Consider the following 18,555-nt stretch of genomic DNA (forward strand, 5'->3'; position numbering starts at 1 on the left):
GTGTGTAGGCGCCATCTCAGTGCATTGTGCCTGAGTCTGAGCTTTCAGAAGGAGCCAGCGCTACACATTAGAACTGCTTTCTGCTAACCTATTGTTTCTCCTACTCCCATGTAACTGGAGGAGTCCCAGGCTGGACTTGGATTTCTTACTATTGAGTGCTATTCTGATATCTACTGGGAGCTGCTATCTTTCTCCCTTCCCATTGTTTTGCTGATCGGCTGCTGGGAGGGGGGGATATCATTCCAACTTGCAGCTCAGCAGTAAAGTGTGACTGAAGTTTATCAGAGCCCAGGTCACATGGCTGTGGCACCCTGGGGAATGAAGAATATGGCTAGCCCCATGTGAACTGTTAAAATTAAATATAAAAAAAAATCTGTTTGCCCTTTTAAAAAAATGATTACAATGCAGAATTCTGCTGGAGAATCTCTATTAACTGATGTGTTTTGAAAAATGTGTTTTCCCATGACAGTGTTTCTTTAAGATGAATTTGTGCGCTTGTGAAATCTCCCCTCTCCCTACATCTATAAATTAGAAATACATGATTTAGATTAAGTAAAGGTTTTAAAAAAAATCTTATCATTTCCAACGTAATTCTCCAAGATAATTGTTATGGTTGTCATTTAAAAGCAAACAACTATGGGTACATTGTAGAATGCAGTTAGAGCACATTTGCTGGAAACTGTAACTCTGACCTTTGTATATACTATATTATTTTATATATAATAAAAGAACATTTGCAGATCTGTGCAGATGGACAAAAAATGGGATAGTGAGATTGTTTTGTTCATGTCATAACTAAGAATTAAACTGGGGCCGTGACATATGCAAATAAAGCACATTACGATACAAATATATTAGAATTAACCCATGGAGTCTGTGCCGCTAATTTCTTCGGATTTACCATTCAGTTTGTTTCACACACAAAGGAAAGTGCAGAGGAGAATTCGGATGATTTAGTCTCACACAGCTGCAGCTTGTTCGGCAAAATGAGACTTTCAGCTGATGACAAGGATGTATGAACATGACACCTCGACTGGCGCCGGTCCAACCACGTAGAGCATTTTAGTCAGCCGGTGGCATCAGATACATTTCATAATTGTTGATAACATATAATTAGGGCAATCTAAACCTAGTTTAATGATTGCAGTAAGTTACGCTAAAAGCCTCGCTATACTTGGGGAGGCTCTGTTAGTCTTGGAGACCTATGCTGTAAAATCACGGTTTATGAACAGTACAAAATGTAATCTTCCATTTAGAAGCCATAAGAATGACTGAAATTAGGGATGGCACCCTAAACCGCAGAATGAATTCGTTTGACTAAGCAAAGGAACCAGCTAATATTTAGCGGTGATCGCTTTCTAATAGACTTCTGTTCTCAAATTGTTATAAATATTATTGCAAGCTTTTTAATGATAGTAGTAGTGGTTAAGGCATCATGTGGACATTGCCGAAAATACAGAATTTAGAGGCTCACGGTTTCGTTCAAAATATTTTTATTTCTGCCAGGCGGTTATGGACATGTAAACAAGTGGCCTAGCTGAGAACTGTTCTTCATTATACCCTATGAGCAAACTCTAACTGCACTAAGTATGGCAATTGCATCACAGTCATATTGGCAGTTATAGTAAGGTATCTAGAGAACTTTCCTTGGCCCCTTATGGCGTGGTTCACCTTTAAAGGAGAAAGAAAGGTAAAAACTAAGCAAGCTTTATCAGAAAGGTCTATGTAAATACAGCCATAAGCACTCACAGTAATGCTGCACTGAATCCTCTATCAAAAGAAACACAGGATTTCTGGTCTCCTTTTGTGTTCTTGGGTATCTGATGTCCTCTCTCAGAAAAATCCTTCATTCCCAGGGCCAGAGTCCCCAGCAGAGTGAAATATACCGTTCTAGGTGGCACAAATGTGGCAAACCTATTCGCAGTAAAATGCCAAAATTCCTAGCAACTTTTCACTTGGTCTTCATTTTTCATTTTGTATAGTTTAGAATTATTAGGCTTCTTCTTCTGGCTCTTTCCCGCTTTCAAATGGGTCACTTACCCCAGTAGCCAAAAACCTATTGTTACTTTTAAATTACTTATTTTTCTCTTTTATTCATATGCCAGTCTCTCATTCAAACCACTGCCTGGTTGCTAGGGTAATTTAGACTCTATACTGTACTAAAAGTTAATTCTAATGATAATTCTAATTATCATTATTATGCTTTATTTAGCTTAGAGTGCTGACACATTTATATTGTTTATTTGTATAGTTTTTCATCATTCAAATCAATTTCTGCACCAGTGCAGCTTCCAATCTAAAGTGTCTGTTTCATTCACACAAGATCAGAAGCCAGTTAACCTGCCTGTATGTAATACTGAATTATAGGAGAAACCCCATATAGACATGGGAGAACATACACACTCCTTTCAGATAGTGCTTATGCCAGAATCAAGCTCAGGACCCCAGCGGTGCAAGGCAAAAGTGCTGCCCTCTGAGACACTGTGATGTACCCTTTTGTACATGACCAAAGAGGTGTCATACCTTATCCCAATATACTGCGTGTATATGTGCATGTGTGCGTTTATGGACATGTATATTAGAACCAATGGATCATATTTAAATAAAAAAATGTTTCGTTTTGTTCAAAATGCAGTTATGAATGATATTCTTTGGTTATCTATATCCAGATCTTTATCATCAAGTGGCAAAAGAATTATACTAAGACTCTACTAGCAGGAGCAGTTTTGAATTCTTTGCAGCACTACAGCAAACTGGCCTTATTTAATGCTGCAAAAAAATAAAAGTACAGGTATGGGACCTGTTATCAAGAATACTCGGGACCTGGGGTTTTCCAGATAAGGGATCTTTCTGTAATTTGGATCTCTATAACCTAAGTCTGCTAAAATTCATTTAAATATTAAATAAACCCAATAGGTTTATTTTGCCTCCAATAAGGATTAATTATATCTTAGTTGGGATCAAGTGCAAGGTACTGTTTTATTATTACAGAGAAAAAGAAAAAGGCAAACTTAGTGCCTTTAATTACATATGGGGCAAAGTCTTTTAAAAATAATTTTAATAGCCATATGAATTGTGAAACGTCAAACAAATTGTATATTGTATATTTTTGCCAATAGGTGGCTCTGTGGGACATTTGGGTTCTTTGTCTGACCCATGGACTTATCTATGTTATGGGTGGTGACAAGGTATGTAAGAAAGCACAGCATGAGTGAATTGTTCCTCAGGTGGGTGAAGTAAGGAATTTGTGCAGCTTTAGTTTTTAATGCTTTGTTCTTTGTGCCTTGTAAATGATATAGTGGGACTCAAGAGCATAGGTTTATATAAGCGACAGTAGGTGACTGATTTTTTTTGGTGATGCATAATTTTTGTTATTGGTGACTAGTTAAGTATTTTTATACTTGTTTATTGTTTGTATTGGCATTTTGTCAAAGAAAAAAACCAGTGAGGATTGAAAACATTACTTTCATCTCAGTGAAAGAGTTAATTATTTCATTTATTTTCTTAATGTGAATTTATTTTTAAGATTATTAGAATTCACCTGGGCATAAGTGTCTCCTGAAAGCAGGCCTGGGACCGGGGCTTGGCAAAGTAGGCTGCAACGGCAGGGGGCGCACAATTTTGTTGAAGGTCAGTAACTTCCAGTTCACCACTAAAACCTGTCAAAAATGAAAAATTATTGGTGAACTTTGTATAAAGTACTTACGAAAAATGCTTTAGCTCCTAGTTGTTGCTCTGTGCTGCAACCAAATACAACTGCAAAAATCCAAAAAATAGGAAAAAAAAGCTCCAGCAGATTAACTGCAAAACATTTATTATGGGTTACCACTACCCATAATAAATGTTTTGCAGTTAATCTGCTGGAGCTTTTTTTCCTATTTTTTGGATTTTTGCACTAAAACCTGTCCTGGTGCTGCCTAAAAGCATGAACATTAGCCTTTTTTACTATATGTTTATTATATAATATATTTATATTGTATGTATTGGTATGTTAACAAAGACCCCAGTGAGGGTTGAGAAGATGCTCAGTGAATGTAAACTTAATTTATTTTCTTATTTTGACTTAAGATTATCTGAATTCACAAGGAATTAAGTGTCTCCTGAAAGCAGGGCCAGAACTAGGAGTTGGTAGGGTAGGCTGCAACAGGATGGGGGAGCACAATATGGTGGTGCTCAGTAACTTAGTCACCAGCATCATCATCATCGTATAGAGCCAGCAAATTACGCAGCACTTCACAATAAATTTAAACAAACAGGGATCCTAAAAAGTTTAACAAACAAGGGTATACTGAGTAACAATAGGATCAGAGGGCCCTGCTCGTAAGAGCTTAGGGCTCTGGCACACGGGGCAATTAGTCGCCGTGACAAATCTCCCTGTTCGCGGGCGACTAATCTCCCCGAAATGCCATCCTACTGGCGAAAATGTAAATCGCCGGTGGGATGGCATACGCGGCGGCACGATTTCAGTGAAATCACAGAAGCTTGCCTTGAGAGGAAACTTCTGCAATATCACTTAAATCGCGCCGCCGCGTATGCCATCTCACCGGCGATTTACATTTTCGCTGGTGGAATGCATTTTGGAGAGATTAGTCGCCCGTGAACAGGGGCGACTAATCTCCCCATGTGCCAGAGCCCTTACAATCTGCAGGGTGGTTGAGCCAGCGACCGGTGGTGGGTGGTTAGTTGCAGGTGATCAGCAGTAGCGGATCAGGGCGTGTGAACAAGGGGCAAGATGGCAACATGTCAGGCCTTGGGTGCCAATAGAACTTGAACCCTTTTTCTTCTTTTTGCTGTCTTTGTTTTAAAGCCAGCTTTCTTTTGGTTTAGCAATTGTGGTGTGCCCTCCAAAACTATTTGCCAATAGAACTTGGCCCAGGGCTGTCTGAAATTTTGAACATTAGCCTTTTCTACTATATAATTAAAAAAAAACCAAATATTTATTTTTTTATTTTTTCATTAAAAAATACCCCCATATGTAAAAAAAAAAAAAGCAATAAAAAGTTTGTCCAGGAGCAGTAACATATAGTAGCCAATAAGAAATTAAGTTGTAAACAGGTGACCAGTAAATGCAATCTGTTGAGTGGTTGCTATAGGTGATTAGATCTTGACCACTTACAGTATAACAGGGGTCCCCAACCTTTCTTACTCGTGAGCCACAGTCAAATGTAAAAAGACTTGGCGAGCAACACATGCACCATAAAAGTTCATGGAGGTGCCAAATAAGGGCTAAGATTGGCTATTACCCAGCCTCTATGCACACTATCAGCTGACAGGAGGCTTTAATTGGCAGTATATCTTGTTTTAATTGTTTTATCTTGTTTTAATTGTTTTAAACTTCCCCCAAGTCAGGAATTCAAAAATAACTTCCTGGTTTTGGGCCACTGAGAGCAACATCCAAGGGGTTGGTGAGCAACACGTTGCCCCTGAGCCACTGGTTTCATAACATAACCATGAAATGTTGGCCTTCTACCAGTTCCAAGACATCACTAGCCTAAATCAGAGTAGTGTTCATCAGAGTAGCATTTCATCTTTGAACACCGAATCTTCAGATTATCTTTAGAAAAAAAAAACCTCCCTTATGTACATACAATAGTAGAGGATATGGATAATGATAATGGATAATAAAGTCATTTACCCTAGTAGCTAGAGAAAATTGTCTGCAGAAAACACCAATTGGAAACAGTTTCATATTAAAAGTTTACAAATACCCATTTTAGTGCCAATAATATGGTTTAAACTGAGTATTATAAACAGCAAATGACTACTATAGATGGGGTTTATAGAGGAGCAATTGTGCAGTGTGGTAGCACGTACCTGTGTGGGTAACCTACACCTAGAAAGACAAACAATCTCCGCCCAAGCTTGGGAGCACTGCCACAGACTGACCGCACTCCCACAGGGATAGAAAGCTCCTCTGACTAAGAACGATGTCTAGGCACTGTCAGAGACCGCTGCTCAGTTACAGCAAAACGATAAACATGGAGAAAGTAAACATTCTAAACTCAACATGTGTTTTAAATTGACAGAAAACTCTTGTTTCCTTAATATGGTTGCATTGTTTTCAGCATTTAGTAATTATTTAACAGTCTTGCTGAATAGTTTCGCCAAATATAGTGTCTCGTCCATTCACTTGAATTGTTTCAAAAGTTGCGGTCTAAGAAAAAAACAAGAAGAGTTTAGACTTGAATGACTTTGTCGTACAAAAAAAATGGATAATTTTTATTTGGCACAACTTTCAGAAGCTCTTATTATGCATCTATGAAATGTAATCTCGGTAATAAATTAATAGAACGTGCATCTTGTTCGCAAAATGTCAGCGACACAAATAGTATCAATTACAAATTTAGGCCCAGAGCAGACTATTCACAAATTCCTGAATCGTGTAATTTTTCTTGATATGATAACAGTGTGATACTTAATTAAAGCTTGCCTTGACGTGCACAGACTTGTTTCATTTAGTCCTCGGCAAGTGTGTTTAAGTTCCTCTTGTAGACAGTTTGCAGCTGAGCTTCAATAACACAAAGGATCCCAGCAAAATAAATGTTATTTCTGAAGATGCACAAAGTACAGCATGCTGTAATTACTTTTTTTTGCCTTCAGATGTCCCACCCCCCCATGTTTCCTTAATTGCTGAATCTTTATCGTACATGTGAGAACTTACAATACAGTATATTCAAACTGACAGCTTTGTAATTCCTATATAGCCAGTCTTTTGGGAATAAGCAAGGGAATTGTTTTTAACTGTTAAAACCTACAGCTGAAAATAAAATCTGTTAAAATTACAATTCTTTTGCCTAAACCAGAAGGGTCATTTATAACCACAAGTGCGGTCATTCTAAAATGGACACAAGGGTTGCTCATATTGACACTATACATAAATGGTATTGCTATCCAAAACATTCCTTGCACTTCCACTTAAAAAGCAATGTAAAGGGGTGCTGGTAAGTGTTGATGCATGATAAGGTGTTATAAGAAGTCAATTTATTTATCCACAACAAGCAGGAGAAACATCTAAAAAATAGTTCAAGGTAAATGTGTGGGGTGCAACCTCCTCCGAAGTAGCTGGTGGTGGACTGTTCAAAATGGTAGACAATGGCAGAAATGTAATTAGCCTTGACAGCCCTCGAACATGCTACAGATAGAGATACGCTTAGAGATAGTGGCACTCAAATATCTAAGGTCAGTGAGTGGGGGTGTTATAGGCAAAATACCACACTGAGCCTCTGGCCCATCCCCTTTATCTGTGTATTGTATAAGGGTTATTAGATTTTATTAAAGCATTCGAAACAGTACCACACAAAAGGTTACAGATTAAAAAAAGGAATATTGACCTGGAACATAATATTTGTATTGGATAGAGAACTGGCTGAAGGAATGATTACAAAAAAAATGGAGGTGAATGGAATTTTTGCTACTAGTATTGCTGGGGTCTGCCCTTGATCCTTTGATTAATCCTATGATTAATTTAAGGCATTGTAAGTACTCTCCCTTTTTTGCTGATAATTCTAAATTGTGCAGAACTATAAGTTCCATGCAGAGATTTGACTAATTTGACTAAACTTGGCAGTGAATTGGCAAATGAGGCTCAGTGGTAGAAATAACATAAATGCAACTTATACACTGAGGTGTAGATTTATGAAAGTGTGAAATTAGAGTTCACCAAAGTAAAATCCCACTGCTTCCTATTGATTTCTATGGTATCTTAAGAGGCACATTTATCAGTAGGTGAAAGGTAGGGTTCACCATTTAATAAATATGTCTCATAGAATCTCATAGAAATGAACAGAGAGCAGTGGAAGTTTTATATGTTGAGTTCTAATTTCACACTTTGATAAATCCTCCCCTATATGATGGTGTGGTGGGAGCCTCCATAATTGAGGCAATTAAGAATAATTTATGGTGCTGGTTTCAGGTTGGACTAAAAATTAATACTATCTGTAAAAATGGCCCCTTGTTTTGGAGTTCCAAAGGTCCCTGTCCTTGTTGCAAATGAAGGATGGACAAGTCTTACAGTCCCTGCCAGAAGCACAGTAGGAGAGGAGTAGCCAATCACAGCCCTGCAGTCACACAAGCAAAGACAGGTGTCAGTTCCCTATCAGGTCAGCCTAGATGCTGATTGGTTCCTATCATACAGTAGAGTGTAGTGCCGCAGGCTGCCCTTCACATCCAGGGTATTCAGGCAGCAGGAAGTGGAACCTATGGGCGGGACTAGTAGGGTTTTGGGGGAATATCTCAATAAATCAGTCCGGAACACAACTTTTGTACAAGTACAATCCTTCTATATTTAGAGGAGTATGATGCACTGGTACATTCTTAATTTTAAATGATATGTCTCCTTTAACAAAAACATCATTTTTATAGATCCCTGGTAAGGCCTTACCTTTGAGTGCAAAGAAACAAACAAAGAACGATAGGGCATGTCCTTAGACTTGAAAAATTTAGCTTTTTCTTATATGATGCAGCATTGGTGTTTCTTCTTGGTGAGGGCAGTGAGGTTGGGGTATGCCCTACCGGGTGATGTTGTGATGGCAGATTCTGTTAAAACTTAGACGATTTCTTGGACAAGCGTAAGTATATATATATATATATATATATACAGAAAAGAACAGAGCACACCCTAATAGTAATCAAATGCCCCAGGTGCTTGCAAAAACCATGTATATAGCAAGACAATGAGCCGCACACGCAGGGACTTTGTTAGAAAACAAAAAAATTTTTTTGTTTTCTAACAAAGTCCCTGCGTGTGCGGCTCATTGTCTTGCTATATATATATATATATATATATATATATAAGGAGTCTGTAGCAGCAGGCACTCACGTATAAAAATAAATAAAGCCTGGGTGTAGTATACAGAACATCATACCACTGGATTAATAAACTTTTTTGTTTTTTCTTGAAGTCCCTGTGCATTCTATCCTTTTATTAATAACTTTAGCCAGCACCCAGGGCAGTTGGTAGCTTGTGCTTCTTCTGTTCTTTCAACTGGCTACGTACGTATACGTATATATAGAGGTCTGTATAAGAATGGATAAATAGATAGTAACTACTAGAGTAAAAAAGTTCTGTATTTTATATATATTCATATAGAATAACAATGAAGATAAACTCTCTGTTAGAAGCAAAATGTTTAAAAAAAACAGGAAATGTACATGTAGATTTACACACTTCTACATGCATTGTATGTACAAAGAAGAGTCTTGAAAGAAAAGTAGCATTATTGGCACAAGATATGCCCTTTTCAGAATGTATCTACTATTTGCCCAATTATACACAATTTTTTTCTTTATCTTTCAGCAGGCTATCTATATTCCTACAAGCCAGTCATTCTGCGACTACACATGCTGATCCGCCATTTATTTCTCCTTCCCTACCCCCACTCTCTCAGCTCTGCTTCTTAGCTATGAAAATGATAAAAATACCTACCAAAAACCAAATGGTTCTGAACATGTTCTTGACACTGGATTAAAATGCAATACCATGATTAGAGTTTTTCATAAATAGCATGTACAAAAATACTATAATACATAACACTATCTGCCTCATTTTGTAAGTAAAAAACAATAATAAATATATATATATATATATATATATATGTTTTAGAAATTGCTTTGAAAACATTCAAAACAATACAGCACTGCGTAGAAAACCTTTCACATTAGCATTTGTATAATGTAAAAATAGTTTAAATTGAATTTCTACCAAAATGTACAATTCTGCAAATGAATGCATTTGAAAGTGAAATATAAATTTGGATTTTCATCCTGTTTTGAAAGTAAAAGTTGTTACCCTGCCAAATGACCATTACTTATCCAGAATACTATTCACTAGCTTAACTTCCCATAGATTTCAGCACAGGGGAAACCAAAAGTAAATATGCTCATGAGAGATTGAGACAGGCGACCACATCCTCTGGATAACAAGTAGCATTTACATACTGTATATGGGTCTTCCTAAATGCTGTGTCAAGTGTTAGAGAATTTTTCCAGATGAGAAATAGGTACAAGTATTTAGATATATTTATGTTATTTTCATCATATATTACTAATATTACTACCCAAAGATGGCACAGAATAAGTAGGTTTAGACTGTAAGTACATATTACCTGCTAGGTTAGGGTTTAGGGTGAGTGTCAGTTCAATACCATACTAAAAATAGAATATAGAGAAATTGTGAAAGTAAATACTTCCCCTTTAGCCTATTTAAATTAACACAGTTCCACCTTCTGTACCATCACTGGTGGGTTTGGGCTGGGTGAGGTCCACACTGTGCAAATGTGCATTAAAAGGGTAGAATAGGTCTTTTCCTTTCATACACTCATCACAGAACACTGAGGTGAGTTCTAATTTCATTATACATTCTAGTAAGGAATGCATCTGTGCGCCTATCTTTATTGTACAAATTGGCCATGTATAAAGATCATGTAATATACATATATGTATATTTATCATGCTGTGTAAAAAATGGAGTAAAACATTACCAGTAATGTTGCTCATAGCAGCCAATCAGATGCTTTGCTTTGGTTTCCAACTGTTGAAATCTAATTGCTGATTGGTTGTCCTGGGCAACATCACCAGTAATGCTTTACTCCACTTATTACACAGCATGATAGATATACCCCTATGACATTAAATAACCAAATATAGCAGTTTTACACATACTGTAAATACATTTATTGGAAACAAGCAATTTAAAAAAGAATGTTATATTATATAAAATTCATACCACACCAAACTACAGGAGTGTCCTGTGTCCTGTGGCCCACCAGGATACCAGGAAAACTCCCGGGGGGGCCCAGGTGTAAGTGGGCCCTCCTGCTCCTTACCATTTGGCCTGCTTCATGGTCATTCCCTATTTCTGAATGGGAACAAAGAGGAGAAATAGATGGAAAAATAGATGCTAGCATGTAAATAAAAGAGACTATTAAAATAAAGAGGTTGGGTGAGGAAAGTTTGGATAGTGGGCCTATGGTCTAAGGTTTTCTGGTGGGACCCTGAGGTCCCAGTCTGACACTGAGAGGCACTCCTGTGATGAAGCACCCAAAGGAGCAAAACACTTTAGGAGGGAGCAGCTTGGGGACCATGTGACATTAGGATGCAGTCCTCTCAATTGGTATGATATGAAGTTTATATAATCTGAAACTTTATTAGAAATTGTTAGTGATGGTCAAATCTGTCCTAAAATTTGTGAACCTGCTGAAAAATGTGGCTACCACATGACTTTTTTCATGTGCACTTTTGATGCCACTTTTAATGTGCAATTTCGATGCAACCACGACTTCTCCTTCAATCCGCAAATTTTTCCAGCAGTTTCATGAAAAAAAGTTGTCAGTGCCGAAATGCGGAATATCATAGCAAATCCATCCATGCCTGGTGAAAAACTTCTCTCATCACTAGAACTTGCTTGTATCCAATAAATGTATTTATGTGTGAGACATCTATACTTGCTTGGTTAATTAACTCTATTCTATTCAATACCTTTGGAAAGATTGTTTTTTTCCCTATAATAAAAGGCAGATTTATCAAAATTCTAATTTGTGTAATATTCAGAAATTTTTCTACCAAGAAAAAACTTACGAATTGAAAAAATAAAGCATGAATATTGGTTTATTTATTAAAAGATCTGAAAATAAAAACCACGAACGAATAAACATGTGGAATGAATATGAAAAATCAAAATCCTTGTTTTTGTAAGAATATTTGTGCGCTTACAAAGGAAAAAACCCACAAACTCTCTAAAACCACAAATTAAACAAAGATTGTTACAATTTGCCTAGGGCAGATCCAGTTGACTTCTACCTTACCTCAACAGCTTTTAGATGGAGTAGTTTTGTATAGTGTTTTTTGTGTTTTTGAAAAATTACAAAAAGGTCTGTTTTTGAGTAATTAGTAAGAAGAACAATTTGTGAAAAATGAAAAAAAAAATACGAATTTAATGTTTTATGACTACACTATGAAGCCCTAACCCAAATGAGTGAAACAACAGCAGCTACAGCAAGCAGCTATTATTGGTACTGCTATCCTATGCCTCACAATGCTGCTTTTAATGGAGGAAGGAGTATCTCTAGTGACACTGGCTGTTCTGGAAGGCATTCATGGGGAAGCCTTGTCAAGAAATTATGAAACCTGTGCAATTAACACAAGAAAATCATCCATCTTACACCAATCTAAATTGGATACAGGAAAAAAAAATCATACATAATAATGGTCATGGACTCAAGCTGGTATGATTTTCAAGAACAAATATACTATACATTGATTATATCTTATGATTAGAGGCAATTGTGCAACATGAGATGAGTTCTCAGAGTTTCAAACATATGCAATCCCTAAACCACTTGAAAATAACCAGAAAACTCTCAACACTCGAGTGTTCTTGCTGTCATTTTCTGGCAGGGGTTTCTACACCACTAACTACTGCAGTCCCCTCCCTATAATCACAGATGAAAAGAATTTCCCCTGACTTTGAGGTTCATTAGATGTTTTGCAATGGTGGCATGGTTATTCTGTAATTGATGGCATTCGATATGTTCTGATGTTCTTTAGTACAGGGCAGACATCCACAGCAAAGGAGACATGGCTTGTCCTGTTAATTGCAGATCACAGTCATTCTAAATATATGCAGTGTGTTTTGTTTGCAATGAGTTTATTGCTTTGAATGCAGGCAGAATTATGCTCATTCATGCATTAGAAATGGTCGTTTCACTGCCTTGTCAAACCCTCTGACAAATGCATTAAGAAATTAAGGGGCTAATTTATCCACCCTTGTATATTTTTTTAAATAAATGATAACAGTAGTTACTTTGGTTCACATTTACTAATCATTTCTCATTGCTGATGATGTGTAGTAACGTGGAAATTAAATTGCATTAAATTGAATGTAATGTTCTTTTTCAGTCACTTTCTGAATCAATAGGGTGTTAACTCAAGCACTTGTAGGAAGGAAATGAATTCAACTGCTCAAAGCAGTCAAACGCAGTGATATAGTGGGCTTCTTAGTAGTAACAATAATGAAATATTGGTAGAATATTACTGACATTTTAAGATTTATTTTCCCACACAATTTTGCCCAGAAAATAACGTTCCAAATTCTTGCATTCCATATGTATTAGTGAGCAGGGATTTGTATAGGGGATAGTTAGTGATGAATGACATTTTCGCCATGAATGGATTTACAGCAGAACTTCATGTTTTGCCATTTGACTTCAATGTATTTTGTGCAGAATAAAAGCCCATTGATTTCAATGCATTTTGTATGGAAAAAAAATCCATGAAAAAAATGTCCATTGACTTCAATGTGTTCCCTGAATTTCTTTCATAGTTTCATAAATTTTTCAGCGAAGCGAGACAGATTTGCTCATCACTAGTGACCGTGCTCCACAAAACAGAATGGCACAGATACATTCTGACAATCTGACCAGGGTATCAGCTTTGATAAATGTGCCATAATACATTTATCAAAATGATAAGTTTTGATCACTGTGTCAATTTGTTAAAAACTTTCTGAGAAATTGAATAAATGCATAAAAAACTACAATTCCCCTATTATTTCCAATTTAGAATTTCAGTAAATTTTTCCAATAAGTACAGATTTGTGAGAAATATATTCCCCCATATAAGATAGGAATAGAAGAAACAACTATGGTCACTGGAATAATGTATATTGCTACCTAGAGTGTCCCACACTAATATGTATGCCACATGGGCTTTACAGTTCTGTAATTGTATCAAGTCCTTAAATAAGGATGTCAAATTCCTTTAAAACTTTATTTTAGCATTAGAAAAAAAAACATTAACATTTTCAACTCCTCAATAAATGTTTCTGATGAATGTGAAGAAAATGGTTTGGAAAATATCAGCAACTGAAGGTCATTTTTGGGATCATTTTTGGACTGCTCTGTCAAATCATGTAGCTTCTGCTAAACTAATTGTAAGTAGTTCACTTCCTTCTATACAAAGACAGAATGGAAGGTCTCTAGTGATGAAGCTTAAAGACAGATAGCTTACACAAAGGAGTGACTTTCCTAGGATTTTGAACCAACTTCCAGAGCATCCTGTAGGGCATAGCTTGTGTATTTTCTATGACCCTAGAATCCTAGATATACATGGAGATTTATGTTCAGTGGGTGTAGAGTCCAGCATTTATTCCTGGAAACCTTTACTCCATTTGATTTACAGAGCTTCAAGTAAAACCCCTGCATGGCTAGTTCTGCAAGAAGTGCACATTAGAATCCCTCTGTTCTGAAATTTACTATAAATACTAAATAGCAATATTTCTTTCCTGCTGTCTCCACCTGCTAAGATCCAGTAAAGAGGGGGTTTATAAAGACAGCAATTTTGAGTATACTTATGGTACAACAAGTTTGGGTTTATTTTTGGGTTTCATTTCAAACGAAAAGGATATGGGTTTCCAAAAAAAATGAAAGATAATAAAGATTAGGTACAGGTATGGGATCCTTTATCCGGAAACCCGTTATCCAGAACACCCGTCTCCCATAGACTCCATTTTAATCAAATAATTCAGAATTTTAAAACTGATTTCCTTTTTCTCTGTAGTAATAAAACAGTACCTTGTAATTGAGGCAAAACAGTCCTATTGGGTTTAATTAATCTTTTATTGATTTTTTTAGTAGACAAGGTATTGAGATCCAAATTACGGAAAGACCCCTTATCCGGCATGCCCTTGGTACCGAGCATTCTGGATAATGGGTCCTATACCTGTAAAGCCTAACACATTTTGTGCCTATTGGGGTATTTATTTATAGGCTTTTCATTGTCCTAAATAAATGAGTTTTATTTTCTTTCATTTTTTGGGGAACCTACATCCTTTTCTTTTTGAGTGAGGTATCATACACCTATAGACTGGGGTGCCTTGTGGGCATTTTCCCTTTGTATAATTATATTCTGTATTCAACTATAATTTAACTTCCCTTTTGGAGCATTGATTACCACTCTCTGCTTATTTTTGCAAATAGCTACAGTCTTTATTTGGAGACCCATTGTCCAGAGGAATAAGCTGTCAATGTTATTCCCAACAGTTAATCATGTTTGCATAATTACTTTTTTTTTCCTAATAGTAAGCCATTACAGTACTTGATGTGAACTAACCCAGCACAAATCCATGTTCATCGCTAAACAACATAATTTTGTAAGTAGATCAGGCATGGCGTTGAAAACCCGTTATCCAGAATGTTCTGAACTACTGGAAAGGCAACTCCCATAGACTCAAATAATTTACAAAATAATTTCCTTTTTTCTCTGTAGTAATAAAATAATACCTTGTACTTGATCCCTACTTAGATACAATTCATGCTCAATATTCAATACTATGAGCATTAGATCACCCTTTGAAGTACTTTAGTTGTAGGCAATACCATTAATCCCCCCCTCCAAGTTTATGATACTTTGGGGTGTATGTTCACTGCTTGGTGGGCACAGCTGCCAACTGGCCCACATGTGGCATTGACGAAACTGGAAATGCTTGCATACACAGTACTGCTCAAATCTTTTAATTTTTATGCATGAAATTCCTAGCTCAACATAAAAAGTACAGAGCTTTTACTCAAATAAAAGTTTATTGTGCATTTAGTTAATGTCCCAATGCGCTTTTCTTATTTTCCCTCAGTCTGTACTTTCTAGGTTCTCAGAAAAAGCCTAGGAGATCGAAAGATGCATATAAATATCTGTTGGTTCAATACACTTTTTTCAGATTGCATTAAAATCCATTAGCTACTTATTTCCCTGAAAGTTATAAAGTTATTTAGGAAGAAAAGAAAAAACAAAGGTCCATTAAGTTTGCAGAACAAAGTAATTACCCTACAGCCTTTAACTTGCTTTGTGAATTAAGCGTGCACATATTCTAGTCACCGTACAGGTATGGGACCTGTTATCCAGAATGCTTAGTACCACGGGTTTTCCGAATAAGGATTCATATCGATAATATGGATCTCCATACCTTAATTCTACTAAAAAATCATTTAAACATTAAATAAACCCAATAGCATTGTTCTGCCCCCAATAAGGGGTAATTATATCTTAGTTGGGATCAAGTAACAGGTACTGTTTTATTATTACAGAGACATCAATTTTAAAAATTGAAATAATTTAATTAAAATGGAGCCTGTGTGAAATGGCCCTCCTGTAATTTGGTGCTTTGTGGATAATAGGTTTCCAGAAAACAGATCACATACCTGTTTTTAATATCTCATCTTAACCGAATGAGAAACATAGAGACTACATACAGAGCTGCAATGTTTGCCTCATACTATAAAATATAGAAACCAAGTAAATATTTGCTTTCATCTCTCTATGAGTTGTAGGTCAGTAAAAAAAAAGAATTAATATTTAGGAGTCTCTTATTTTTTATTTTATTATAGTTGAATATAGCTAAGCAAATAAACTCCAACCAATAAAAGATTTGAATCGTATATATTCTACGGTTTTAATGCTTTTGTGCAAGTATTTTTTTTTTTACCATCATAAAGCATTTTCTGTTTTCAAAATCAGTTAATCATTTGCATTTGGGGACTGAAGGTTTCATCTTCACAGTGATAAACGAAGGCAGGAAAATAAAATGACACAGTTGAATGAACTGTAAGGAAATAAAGTGCACAATGTGTGATAATGTCATGACTTTGTGTTATTACACAGTTCTGGGCTGAAAAGATATGGCTTGATGGGTAATTTGTCATGCTGTGCAATAGAGAACAACGGTGGAGAGACTTCAGACAGAAGAAAATTACACAAATAGTAGGGTGGAAAGGTATAATTGAAGATGGCAAAGGGCTGAATGAAAGACATTTAAAATTACTGTACTGACTATGACCTGTTAAATGCACTTGGGTGTGGAATTCTGGCCTCACAAGAAGTTGCATTAAATGACTGTGGGCTGAAACTCTACAAGGGAAAATGTCAATCTCATAAAGCACTTTAAAATAAGAAATAAAATGTGTGTCGTTTAAATGGAATGCATTTACATTTTATATATGTCATTATTAACATTATATAACATTATAACTAAACTGTAGTATATTATGACCCCAAAAAATTAGGCAACATGTCAGTTGGTGACTGGCTATTACTCCTCTTTTGATATTGTGAAAATCTTTCAATGAAAAGCAATCAGGTTGCGTTTACTGGTTTTAGGACAAAAATATACATACGATCCTGCAGTGTAGGAAGACTGGAAATACCTAGTGCATTTAATGGCACCATGACAAAGGTCTAAGCGCCTTTTCAGAGTGGAGATATTCAGGTCTGTTTTCTACAATCACATATTAAAGGAACAGCAACACCAAAAAATCAAAGTGTATAAAATGACCTACAGTATAATGTACTGTTGCCCTGCACTGGTGCAACTGGTGTATTTGCTTTAGAAACACTACTATAGTTTAGTAAATGAAGCTGCTGTGTAGCCATGGGGGCAGTCATTTAAAAGAGAAAAGGCACAGGCACTTAGCAGATAACAGATAAGTTCTGTACAATACAATGGTGTTTTATCTGTTATCTGCTATGTAACCTGTGCCTTTTCTCCTTTTTCCAGCTTGAATGGCTGCCCCCATGGCTACACAGCAGCTTATTATATAAACTATAGAAGTGTTTCTGAAGCAAATGTGCAAATTTTACCAGTGCAGCGCAACAGTGAATTGTATTATGATTACTTAAAAACATTTTTATTTTTTGGTGTTACTGTTCCTTTAAGTTGCTCCATCTACTAAGTCAATAGGCTACCATTTTCTCTGCCAGCTGAAATAACTGGGCCAAAAATGCACACTTTAGCATTTTGGGTGCCAAATCTATCCACTGTGAGTGCAGTGACCAGGCAGATGGCATTGGCGTCAGTGCCAAAAGAACAAGGGGTGGTTTGGAGTGTATGTTTTTTTCTAGTGGAAGACAGTAGTCTTCCTTTACAGTCCTTTTATCCCTTTATCTACTGTATTGATGCGTATGTCTCAACCTTTCCTCATGAATTTGGGCATCTTTCCTCTGTGGGTCCTGGGAATGGACAAGTCTGCAGCCCTTGGAAGGGAAACACACCTATTACACAAACAAATGATGACAAACTAGAAGCCATTCCAAAAACCGAAAGCAATGTTTTTGACAGTTGAACATTTATCACCACTCTCAAGTTTCTGTGGTTTTCCATTAAAAGTCCTGTTGGGACTACAATAAATAAAGTGAAGTTAATCTTTACTTAGATGTTTCCATACTGGTTTTCTTAGTTCAGCATATTGTATTGATACGTGCTACCAATGCTACTGGGAACTTCTAGTGCTGTTCTTAAGTTCGCTGTTATGCTTCTCTGTGGCTGGACACTAGAAATCTACCCATGAAGATAACTTTTATCAAATTGTGTCTTTATGAGATATAATAAAGGCCAACTAACTAGGAGCCTAACAATATGCCTCAAACGTAAGATGGCCATACACATTAAGATTTTTAAAAGATCGTCAGCTTATCCTGAATCAAGCATTCAAGGTATTATTTGTCCATCAACCAAAACGACCATTTCAAGCTATATCATCCAGCTGAAGGTAGATAAACTACCTGCTTGGTCCT

The sequence above is a fragment of the Xenopus tropicalis genome, chromosome 1, assembly GCF_000004195.4.
Source record: "Xenopus tropicalis strain Nigerian chromosome 1, UCB_Xtro_10.0, whole genome shotgun sequence".
Taxonomy (NCBI): domain Eukaryota; kingdom Metazoa; phylum Chordata; class Amphibia; order Anura; family Pipidae; genus Xenopus; species Xenopus tropicalis.